General features: G+C 43.6%; 1 protein-coding gene across 16 annotated transcripts in view; it reads left to right on the top strand.

The window, feature by feature from the left end:
• The window catches only part of CDC14A (cell division cycle 14A), a 186,621-nt gene that overhangs the window by 127,032 nt on the left and 47,932 nt on the right, over positions 1-11,657 (top strand). The gene's annotated exons all lie outside the window — the stretch shown is intronic.

Raw genomic sequence — 11,657 nt, 5'->3', positions numbered from 1 at the left:
ATGTTGAAGAAGAAATTGTTCCTGGGGCTAGCTCTTTAAGATCCAGCAGTTAGGAGTTGGAAGAATGTTCATTTGACAGTGTCTCTTGAATATGCACCTTGCACCAGACACAGCTTCGTGCAGTGCACAAGTGAGGAGATGTAGCTGAGAATGCGCCGTCCAGGTCACTCGTGTCCTCAGGGTTCAGACACCACAACCTTCCCATTTCATGCCAGCACACGCTTTCCTACCTCTCGTTTGTGCCTCTTCTCTCTGCGTTTCTCAGAATAATAGCAAAAGAAATTAAGGCCAGGAGGCACAGGCACTCTGGGTTGATGACGAGTGTCATTTATGGGCACTTCAGTTGGAAGATTTAGGGACGTTTCTTTGTTGTGAGTTGACATTATGGCTTGTCAAGGGTCGACCCGTGGAAAATGAGGTGCAGGAATGCCTCACTTGTGTAACTGCCATATTAGCATAGGCATTATAGTGCTTAGATTAGAGCCTTCCTGAAGGCAGGGTCCTTTTTTTTTTTTCTCTTAGGCATTATACCTTTTGTATATTGCAGTGTTTCTTAAAGAACTTGCATGGAAAAATGACTGCGTTAACCACAGACTTTCTGGGCTTTCTCAGATGTAGGGTACTTTTAAGTGGCATCAGAAGTAGTATTTTGCTTGACTTTTTACTCTTAGTCTCTCCTTCTCTTTATCTCCTTCTCACATTAAAAAAAAAGATTTATTTATTTTAAAGGCAAAGTTACAGAGAGGAAATAAAAGATAGAGAGAAAGAGAGAGAACACCCTTCCATCTGCTGGTTCACTCCCCAGATGGCTGCAAGAGTCAGGGCTGAGCCAGCCTGACACCAGGACCGTGGAACTCCATCTAGATCTCCCACATGGGTGGCAGAGACCCCATGTGCTTGGGCCATCTTCCTCTGCCTTCCCAGGCAGATTAGTGGGGAACAGGATTTAAAGTGGAGCAGCCAGGACTCGAACCAACACCATATGGGATGCTGGCATCACAGGTGGCAACTTAACCTTCTGTGCCATTTTTGTCTTAACGTAGTCATTGGGAGAAGTCATGGTGCATTGGTGACACTGGTTTGTCCCACAGATATTAATTGGTTGCTCACTCTGGGCCAGGCAGTGTTCTTGGCCCTGGAATGCAGCTGTGAACCTGGCAGTTGACGTTCTTGCTCTCAGAGTACTTACTTCTCTTGTGGAAGGAGCTTGTAATCATTGAGCATATAAATTTATATACTGGGTGATTTCTGATGGTGGTACATGCTGTGAAGATGGGATAGAGGCTGGTGTGGGGGGTGACTGATGGTGGTGAGACCACTCCAGGTTACATGGTCAAGCGAGCTTTTTTAAAGAGAGAAGAGACCTGTTGGGGAGAAGGAGCCACTTCTGTCAAAATCAGAATAGTGTCCTTTGCAGAGGGCCCACAAATGTCCTGAGGTGGAGTTGGGGGAGACTTAGCATTTGAAGTCCATAAAGAAAGGTAGCATGAATGGAATTTAATAAGCCTGAAGTGGGAGGGTTGAGATATAAACTTGGTGATCTGTCATGAAGTGAATTCACTGTGTAATCTCCCCTAAATAAAAAAATAGAACATTGCTCGTCGGCGCCGTGGCTCACTAGGCTAATCCTCCGCCTTGCAGCACCGGCACACCAGGTTCTAGTCCCGGTCGGGGTGCCGGATTCTGTCCCGGTTGCCCCTCTTCCAGGCCAGCTCTCTGCTGTGGCCAGGGAGTGCAGTGGAGGATGGCCCAAGTCTTTGGGCCCTGCACCCCATGGGAGACCAGGAGAAGTACCTGGCTCCTGCCTTCGGATCAGCGCGGCGTGCCGGCCGCAGCAGCCATTGGAGGGTGAATCAATGGCAAAGGAAGACCTTTCTCTCTGTCTCTCTCTCTCACTGTCCACAAAAAACAAACAAACAAACAAACAAAAAAACCAACATTGTTAGCACCCAGAATCCCTTGCCTGTCCTCTTGTATTTGCTACCCGTGCTGTCAAAGTGATTGTTATCTTTCTTCTGACACCATAGATGGGTGTTGCCTATTTCTGAGCCTTGTATAAATGGAACCACACAATATCTGTGTCTAACTGCTTTTATTATGCATTATCTTTGCTATTGTGTGTAGAAATAGCTTGTTCATTTTCATTGCTCTTATGTCCTGTTGTTTGAAGACATGAGAAAACTTTGCAAAGTTTGTGCAAATGGAATTAAAAGACGAGTATATTTTGGTGCAAAAAAATTTTGAAATCCATTTATATGAGGGTTTTGAAAATGGTGTGCTCATTTGGCCTGGTGCTTAAGTCACTGGTTGGGACACCTGCAACCTATATTGGAATGAGTGGGTTTGAATACTTCCACTGTCAAAGGATATTTAGGCTGTTTCTTGGTTTTGCTATTTATGTGTCTTTTGCTATACTTACCTGTTGGTTGTATACTTGTGAGTAGAACTGTGGTTATTTGTATGTTCGCAACAGTAGGTGCACCTGTTTGCATTCTCATCAGCAGTGTCTTTTTATGCCTTTTACTTTCAAGCCATTGGATTTTGATTGTAGTGGTAATATGCTTTGTAGTTTAATTTGCCTTTCCCTGATGACTAATGGGTTGAATATCTTTTAATTTTTAATAACCATTTATCTATTCTCTTTTATGAAGTATCTTTTCATGTCTCTTTATACATTTTTCCTATTAAACTGTCTTTTTCTTGTTGATTTGTAGGCATCTAAATATTCTTGATACAAGTACAGTATCCATCATGTGTAATGCAAATATATTATTCTACTTTCATGCTATGCATTTTCATTCTCTTAATAGTGTTTTTTGATGGACAGACTTAAAATTTCAGTGCAGTCCAGTTTCATCGATCTTTTCTTTATGGCTAATGCTTTCTATGTGCTACTGAAGATATCTTTATTAACTCCAGAGTGTGAATATATTATTTTATGTTATCTTCCAGAAACTGTATTGATTTTTCTATTGGATTTAGATCAATTCATCAGGGATTGCTTAAAAATATCTTAGCAGATAAATTGGGAACTATCTCCTTCTCTATATTCTGAAAAAAAATGTATATAAGATGGTATTATGGGGCCAGCGCCGCGGCTCACTAGGCTAATCCTCCGTCTTGTGGTGCCGGCACACCGGGTTCTAGTCCTGGTCCGGGTGCCGGATTCTGTCCCGGTTGCCCCTCTTCCAGGCCAGCTCTCTGCTGTGGCCAGGGAGTGCAGTGGAAGATGGCCCAAGTACTTGGGCCCTGCACCCCATGGGAGACCAGGAGAAGCACCTGGCTCCTGCCATCGGATCAGTGTGATGCGCCGGCCGCAGCGCACCAGCCGCGGTGGCCATTGGAGGGTGAACCAAGGGCAAAGGAAGACCTTTCTCTCTGTCTTTCTCTCTCACTGTCCACTTTGCCTGTCAAAAAAAAAAAAAAAAGATGGTATTATGGGAATTGAAGAATTGGGTGGATAGTGTCAAACAAAGTACAGGTTAGATACTGAGGGACCGGGAGAGTCAGTTGTATTATGTGACAGAGTTAATGCAGATACATTGGCCACGATTGAAATTCCCTTAGAGCTAAGTAGGTCACCAGTAGAGACTGGGGAATATTGGCCACCAGGTGGTTTTCTGTCTGGCAGTTTCTGGGAGGATGGTGGCCAAGGGGAAGGCATTCCCAGGTGGGTAGGCAGGGGACTATGAGTTGTCTGGGTGATGTCAGCTCCACTGTGTGGTGGTGCTGGGGCCTGCAGGAGTAGTGCCGGTCACGGGAGTCTCAGCCATGTGGTGGCTAAATGCTGTGTTCATTGTCTTCCCTGGCATGCCTTTTTCCTTTTCTTCTTACTATTTTAAAGATTTATTTATTTATTTGAAAGGCAGAGTTACAGAGAGAGAGAGGGACAGAGAGAAAGGTCTTCCTTCCATTGGTTCACTCCCCAAATGCCCACTACGGCAGAGTTACACAGAGAGAAGGAGAGAGAGAGAGGTCTTCCATCTGCTGGTTCACTCCACAATTGGCTGCAATGGCCGAAGCTGCACGGATCTGAAGCCAGGAGCCAGGAGCTTCTTCCAGGTCTCCACTGCAGGTGCAGGGGCCCAAGGACTTGGGCCATCTTCTACTGCTTTCCCACACCATAGCAGAGAGCTGCATCAGAAGTGGAGCAGCTGGGTCTCGAGCTGGCACCCATATTAGGTGCCGGCACTGCAAGCGGCAGCTTTACCCATTACGCCACAGTGCTGGCACCAACTAGATCTTTTGAACTTATTTCGCTGACTGAAATTTATATTTGTGACCATCTCCCTGATCCCCTTCCCAATCCTCCTTCCTCCAGCCTCGGGTAATCAGCATTATATTCTCTACTTCTTCTTTTTCTTTTTTTTTTGACAGGCAGAGTTAGACAGTGAGAAAGAGAGAAAGAGAGAGAGTTATAGACAGTGAGAGAGAGACAGAGAGAAAAGTCTTCCCTCTGTTGGTTCACTCCCCCAGTGGCCGCTATGGCCAGCACTGCGCCGATCCGAAGCCTGGAGCTATATTCTCTACTTCTATCACCAGCTCTTTTAGATTATCTGCACTCAAGTAAGCAAGATCATATGGTGTTTGTCTTTCTGTTCTTGGCTGGTTTCTTTGACTGTAATGGTTCATTTAGCATAATGATTCATCCCTGTGGTTGCAGATGACAGAATTTCCCTTTTTTAAGAGCACTTCTTATTTTCTATTTATTTTTTAAGTATTTTTATCTACTTGAAGGGCAGAGTGATGGAGAGGGAGGGGGAGGGGGAGGAGGAAAGGGAGAGAGAGGGAGAGGGAGAGGGAGACTTCCATCTGTTGGTTCAATCTCTGAGTTACTACAACAGTCAGGGCTGGGCCAGGGCAAAGCCAGAATCCTTGAATTCCATCCAGGTCTCCAACATGCGTTGTCAGGGGCTCAGGCTCGTGAACCATCATCTACTGCCTCCTAGGATGCGTTACTAGGGAGCCAGATTGGAAGCAGAAGTGCCAGGATTTGAACTGATGCTCTGTGATATCCCGAGTGATGACTTTAACCTGCTGTGCTGCAATGCCTGCTCCTCTATTTTTTTTGTAAAGCTGAATAGTATTCCATTATGTATACCACGTTTTCTTTATGTGTTCACCCAGTCTTTGATGGATGCTTGAATGCATTCCATCTTGACTGTTGCAAGTAATGCTGCGGTGAACTTGGCAATGTAGCTATCTCTTCAACATACCACTTTCATTTCTTTTAGAAATATACCCAATAGTGGGATCGCTGGATCATATGGTAGCCTTAAAAAATTTTTTTAGGAAGCTCCATACTGTTTTTCACAATGGTTATATTAATCTGTATTCCTCAAATGGGTAATTTGGAGAAGATGGTTATGGTTTCCTATTGAGGGAACAACAGGTGCTGAAGTTTGGCTTCAGAGTGTGCTGGGGGCTGCTGTGACTACATGGGTGATGAGGTCAGAAGGTAGCGGTGTCAGATCACTCAATTTTCTAGGCCTTGCAAGGCTTTTAGCTTTTCTTTTGGAGAGATGAAAATTCAGTGGAGTGTTTTGAGCAGGGGAGTGATGTGATCTGACATATATAATCTATCTGTAAAATTTTGACATAATTATAGATTCACATGCAGTTTAAAGAAGTCATACAGTTGAACTCATAGATGTTGAGAGTAGAATTGTCATTATAGAAGGCTGGGGAGAGTAGAGGAGAGGAAAGGGGAAATGTTGGTCAATAGGTAGCAAGTTATCATTAGAAAGGATAATTAGTTCTCGTGTTCTGTCACACGATTGGGTGATTGTAGGTAATAATAGCATACTGTATATTTAAAAAAATCTAGGAGAAAAGATTTCAAATGCTTTTCACCACAAAGAAACAATGTTTGAGGAAGAGATAGGTATGCTTGCCTTATTGTATACACAATGCATGTATATATCCAAACATCACATGGTGCCCACTATACCTCACAAATACATAAAATTTTATGTGTCAGTTAAAAAAGAAATAATATAGACAGATCCCATGCACCCTTTACCCCCTCCTCTTAAATACTAACATCTTACAACTATAGTGTAATTCCACAGCCAGGATACAGTCAAGATATAGAACATTCTAATCACAAGGATGCTATAATGCTTTTTTATAGCCACATGTACTTCCCTTCCATCCCTGATCCTTCTTTAATTCCTGGTAACTGTTAACCTGTTCTCCCTCTATGTATTTTGTCATCTGAAGAATGTTAAATAGCTAGTCTTGGAGTGTATAACCTTTGAGCTTGGCGTTTTCCCCTCTGTGTAGTTCTCTAGAGGCTCATCAAGGTTGTTGCATGTACCAACAGCGTGTTCCTTTTGTGGCTGAGTGGTATTCTAAAACCGGGATGTGTCATGATTTGTTCACCATTCACTTGTTGAGGAATATCTGTGTTGTTATTAGGTTTTGGCTATTACCACTGAAAATGGTGTGTTTGTGTATAGGTTTTTTTGTGGACATAAATTTTCATTTCTGTGGACTAAATACCCAAGAGTGTAGATTAAATACTACTAGTCCAGTTATAACTGTCAAACTATTCCAGAGTGGCTGGTGCCATTTTACATTCTCAGCAGCAACGTATGAGTGACCAAGTTTGGTACAGAGTTGTCACCATTTAGTGGTGTTATTATTATTATTATTATTTTAATTTTTTTTTTGACAGGCAGAGTGGACAGTGAGAGAGAGAGACAGAGAGAAAGGTCTTCCTTTGCCATTGGTTCACCCTCCAATGGCCGCTGCGGCTGGCACACTGCGGCCGGTGCACCGCGCTGATCCGATGACAGGAGCCAGGTGCTTCTCCTGGTCTCCCATGGGGTGCAGGGCCCAAGCACTTGGGCCATCCTCCACTGCACTCCCTGGCCATAGCAGAGAGCTGGCCTGGAAGAGGGGCAACTGGGACAGAATCCGGCGCCCGGACCGGGACTAGAACCCGGTGTGCCGGCGCCACAAGGCGGAGGATTAGCCTATTGAGCCATGGTGCTGGCCAATTATTTGGTTTTTAAACCATTTTAATAATTATATAATGATATCTGGTGGTTTTAATGTGTATTTCACTAAAAACAATAATACTAAACAATTTTCATGTAATTATTTAGCATTCATATATCTTTAATGTGCAAATTTTTGCATATTTTTTCAGTTTCTTTATTACTGATTTTTCAGAATTTATTAATACACTCTAGATATTAATCCTTCATCTAATTAATAGTTCCAAATATTTGCTTTCAGTATGTAACTTGTCTTCGTTCTCTTACTAGGATGGGGTTTATTTCTTTTTTCAAAATTTTTTCTTTGCTTGTAGTTTTTAGTATTTTGACCATATGTGTTGGTACCAATTACTTTGGAATTATCTTTTAAAAAATTTTATTTCATTTATTTGAAAGATGGAGTGACAGAGACAAGTGAGAATGAGCAGGAAAAGCAGGAAAAAGTAGGGGGGTGCGGAGAGTGAGTTCCCCCATCTGGTGGTTAACTCCCCAGATGTCTGCAACAGTCAGAGCAGAGCTGGACCCTGCTTAAGCCAGGGGCTGGTAACTCAGTCCCTTTCTCTCATGTGAGTTGCAGGGACCCAACTACCTGAGCCAATGCCTGCTGCCTCCCAGGATGCTCACTAGCAGGAAGCTAGAATTATAGTGGAGCTGGGACTCAAACCTAGGTACTTCCATATGGGATGTGGGTATCCCAAGTGTCATCTTAACCACTGTGCTGAACACCTGTCATGGGGTAGTCTTGTCTGCCTCCCCTCCCCTCCCCTCCCCTCCCCTCCCCTCCCCTCCTCTCCTTTCCTCTTCTCTTTTCTCTTCTCAGCTCTTATTTCCTTAAATATATTTTCAGCCCAGTACTCTTTCTCATCTCCTTCTGGAACTCCATTGACACTGAATATTAGATCTTCTGTTAGAGGTTTTCAAGGTCTCTGAGGCTCTGTCCATGATTGTATTTCTAGTCTGTCTCTTGCTTCTTCACACTGGGTAATTTCTATTGTTCTGCCCTTCAGTACACTGATTCTTTCCTTTCCCTTTCCATTCTGTTGAGCCCAGTGACTGGACTTTACATTTTGATTTTTGTGTTTTTCCATTTTAAAGTGTCCATTTGCTTTCGCTTTGTATCTTCTTCTTTACTGAAATTAATTTTAAAAAATATTTATTTATTTATTTGAAAGGCAGAGTTACAGAGGGAGAGGGAGGGGGAGAGGGTAAGAGAGTGAGAGGGAGAGAGAGAGAGGAGAGAGAGGAAGAGAGAGGGAAAGAGAGAGTCTCCCATGTGGGTGCAGAGGCTCAAGTATTTGGGCCATCTTACACTGCTTTCCCAGGCCATTAGCAGGGAGCTGGATCAGAAGTGGAGCAGCCTGGACTTGAACTGGCACCCATATGGGCCAGCTCTGCAAGCAGGGGCTTAACCCTTTACACCACAATGTCAGCCTCTTAGTGAAACTTTCTATTTTGTCAGGTTCATATGTGTTTGTAATTGTTGAAGCATTTGTATCATGGCTACTTAAAATTATTTATTTAATTTGAGAGGAAGGGAGAATGGGCTGGGGATGGGGCAAGGGAGGGAGGAAGAGAGAAGAGAGAGACTGACTTAACTTCTGCTGGTTCACTCCCCAAATACATTGGATCCAGGAACCTAATCCAGATTTCCCACGTGGGTAGCAGGGACCCACCCACTTGAGCCATCACCTGCTATCTCTCAGGGTCTATATCAGCAGGAAGCTGGCATTAACACTGGAGCTGAGCTTGAACCCAGGCACTGTGATATTGGATATGGGTGTCCCAGGCAAGTATCCTAACTACTGTATCAAACACTCACCCTGGAATCTTTGTCAGATAACTCTAACATCTCTGTCATCTGGTATTGGTGTTTACTGTTTGCCCATTTTCATTCTGTCAGTGTCAGAAAATGTCAACCTGGACATTCTCCTTGTGTGTCATGAGACTCAACCTTCCCGAAACTCTGTTGTACCTGATTTCTTACATTGCTTCTGCAGGAGAAGGCAGTGAGGTGGAGACAGAAGTCTAAGTTTCCCATCAGCCTCTATGGATACCCAAGGTCAAGGAGTTTCTTGTTACTGTGGGGGGGGGGGAGGTGGGAGTTGTAGCTTCCTCATGTGGTCATCACTGACCCCACAGTGGGGTGGCCTTGTTAGTGAAGGGAGGTGGTGGAAGTCTCCACTCTCCCCTAGGACTTTTCTGGCCAGTAGGGGAGAGACTTCTCCTACTGTTGGGGTGGGAATCTAGGCTCCACAGTTAACATCTTAGAGGGAAGTGGGGTCAGGACTAGGGGGGTCCATTCCTTGGTTCCTCACTTGGCCGCCTTTGACACCTCCCAGTCAGGGAGGCTGGGAATTGAGCTTGGCAGGGTTGGAAATATGGGCTGCCCTTTCAGCTTTTGTTGACTGTATGGGATAGGGTTACTGCTACTTGCTGTGGAGTCTGGTTAGAGTAGAACAGTTACTGTCTGAAAGTGTTCTGTCTTACTGGGATACCCTTTTCCTGGTCCTTGGATTGGAGGGAAAGAGCAAAGTTCTGTTCTGTTTTTTTTTTTTTTTTTTTTTTAATTCTATTTTGTTGGCTTTTCTGGATCACTGCCCTATTCAGCCCTGAGACAGAGATGTGTGTAGGCAAAAAGCAAGCCTAGGAGCTCACTGCCATGGTGTTCCATGAGTCTCAGGGTTCCTATCCACTCTGCTTTCCTCTGTTTTCTCAGCTTCTTCTGATATCTTTTCTATAAATAACATATGGGATTTAAAATTGTATGCAGAGGGATGAATAGGGGGAAAGGTACATGTACTTCTGAGAAATGGCATTATTGCCTTACATTTTAAGATAATTAGTCTGGGATGTTCACCTTGGATCTACTGTCGTAGGTGGAATAATGTCTCCCCCAGTACATGCGCGTTGTCATCCCTGGGGAAAGGGGACTTTGCAGCAATGATTAAATTAGGATTTTAATGTGGAGGAGGTTCTTCTGGATTGTTTGAGGGGCCTAATATAATCACAGGGCCCTAAAAGAGGAGAAGGCCAAGAGATGACAGAGATTGGACTGATGCACTTTGAGGATGGATGATGGGGCTCGAAACAAGGAATAGGATCAGCCAAGGAAACAAATTCCCCCTCAGAGACCTTAAGAACTGACTCTGCCTACCCCTTGATTTTAGGCCCTTAAAATTAATTCCAAACTTCCTGCCCGCAGAACTGCAAGAGAATAAACATGTTTTCATTTATACCACTCATTTGGCAGTGCTTAAAAATAACGTGTGGTAATTTTTCACAGTCTGAAGCTAATACATCTGCTTCCTGTGCATAGTAAATATGGACAGTAGAGTGTGAGGGCCCTAATGATGAACGTGGATGTTCTGATCATCTTCTTTTATTCATCATACTTTCTAATTTGGAGTATTTGATGTAGGGGAGTCGTGTGATCCAAGGGTTATTTAAGGAAGATTGGGCCACAGCGGAGTGTAAGATGGATTGGGTGGATGGGGTCGGAATCAGAGGGGCTGGAACGAGACTAGTATAATCTATCTTAGGGAGACAGGGCCTCAGCACCGGGGATAGGAGTTGGGCAGGAGAGTTAGAGATGGGTACCGGGGCCATTTCAAGGGAAAAAAAATGCCAAGCTTTGAAGACTACTAATGATACAAAAGATGAAGGGTGTGAAGTCAATGGTGACGCAAAAGCATGAATAAGTAATGCTCCCTAAGAAAGAAAGGAGGGTGTAAGGAAGTTTTCTGTTGGATTTGCATCTGTCAGCAGTGAAGGGACTGTATTCCTTTCAGAGGTGAAAAAGCCAATCAGTGCTTTTTAGGTAATGTTCATTCTAAATCTGTGACCGTAGAACAGCTGATTTATCATATCCTGCTCATCTCTGAAGGCTGCAAATATGTCCAGGTGTCTGATTTCTGTGTCTTAAACTAACATTCCTGCTATGCCATTGACAATAATAGAGCTGGTTGTTAGCATCCTCATGAGCGATGGATGAGTTTCTATATTGGCAGATCCACACTTCTCCTTTGTTATGGTCTGATGCTTTATATTTGAACTTTTCTAGGATATAAATAAAGCTTCTTTTATGCCAAACAATCATCAGGTGTTTTTCTTCTACTTACAGCCGAAGTTCTTAAGCTGAAAATGCTATTCTGAACCCCAAATGGATTTCCTATCAACCGTATTTGAGGTTCTTAACATGAGGCATAAACATATCATTTTTGTTGTTGAGCCAACTCTGAACTCCTTCTCACATGTAGAGTTATAAAGAGGGAGGATGTCAGGATACCTTTAAAATTTGGTTGATTCTATTTATTGAACATTCACTGTTTGATCCCATGCTGACTTCTGAATCATGTATCGTTAGAACGTTCCTTTAATGTAAAGGGCATAAGGGATACTGGGCTCCCAGGGAAACTAGCAGCTCACAGAGATCCTTAACTTAGGGGCCCCCTATCATATTTTATTTCAAGTTTTCCTCCGAGAACTCTGTTAAAGTCTAAATCTGCACCCTGCAAGTTGGAGCTTCTGTTTTTTTCTTTTTCTTTTTTATTTGACAGGTAGAGCTATAGACAGTAAGCGAGAGACAGAGAGAAAGGTATTCCTTCCGCTGGTTCACTCCCCTAACGGCTGCTACGGCCAGTGCGCTGCACTGAT

This window comes from Oryctolagus cuniculus, chromosome 7, assembly GCF_051225735.1.
Source record: "Oryctolagus cuniculus isolate XC-2025 breed Fujian yellow rabbit chromosome 7, ASM5122573v1, whole genome shotgun sequence".
Taxonomy (NCBI): Eukaryota; Metazoa; Chordata; class Mammalia; order Lagomorpha; family Leporidae; genus Oryctolagus; species Oryctolagus cuniculus.
Note: the sequence above shows the minus strand (reverse complement) of the source record. Positions and strands in the feature narration are given on the sequence as shown.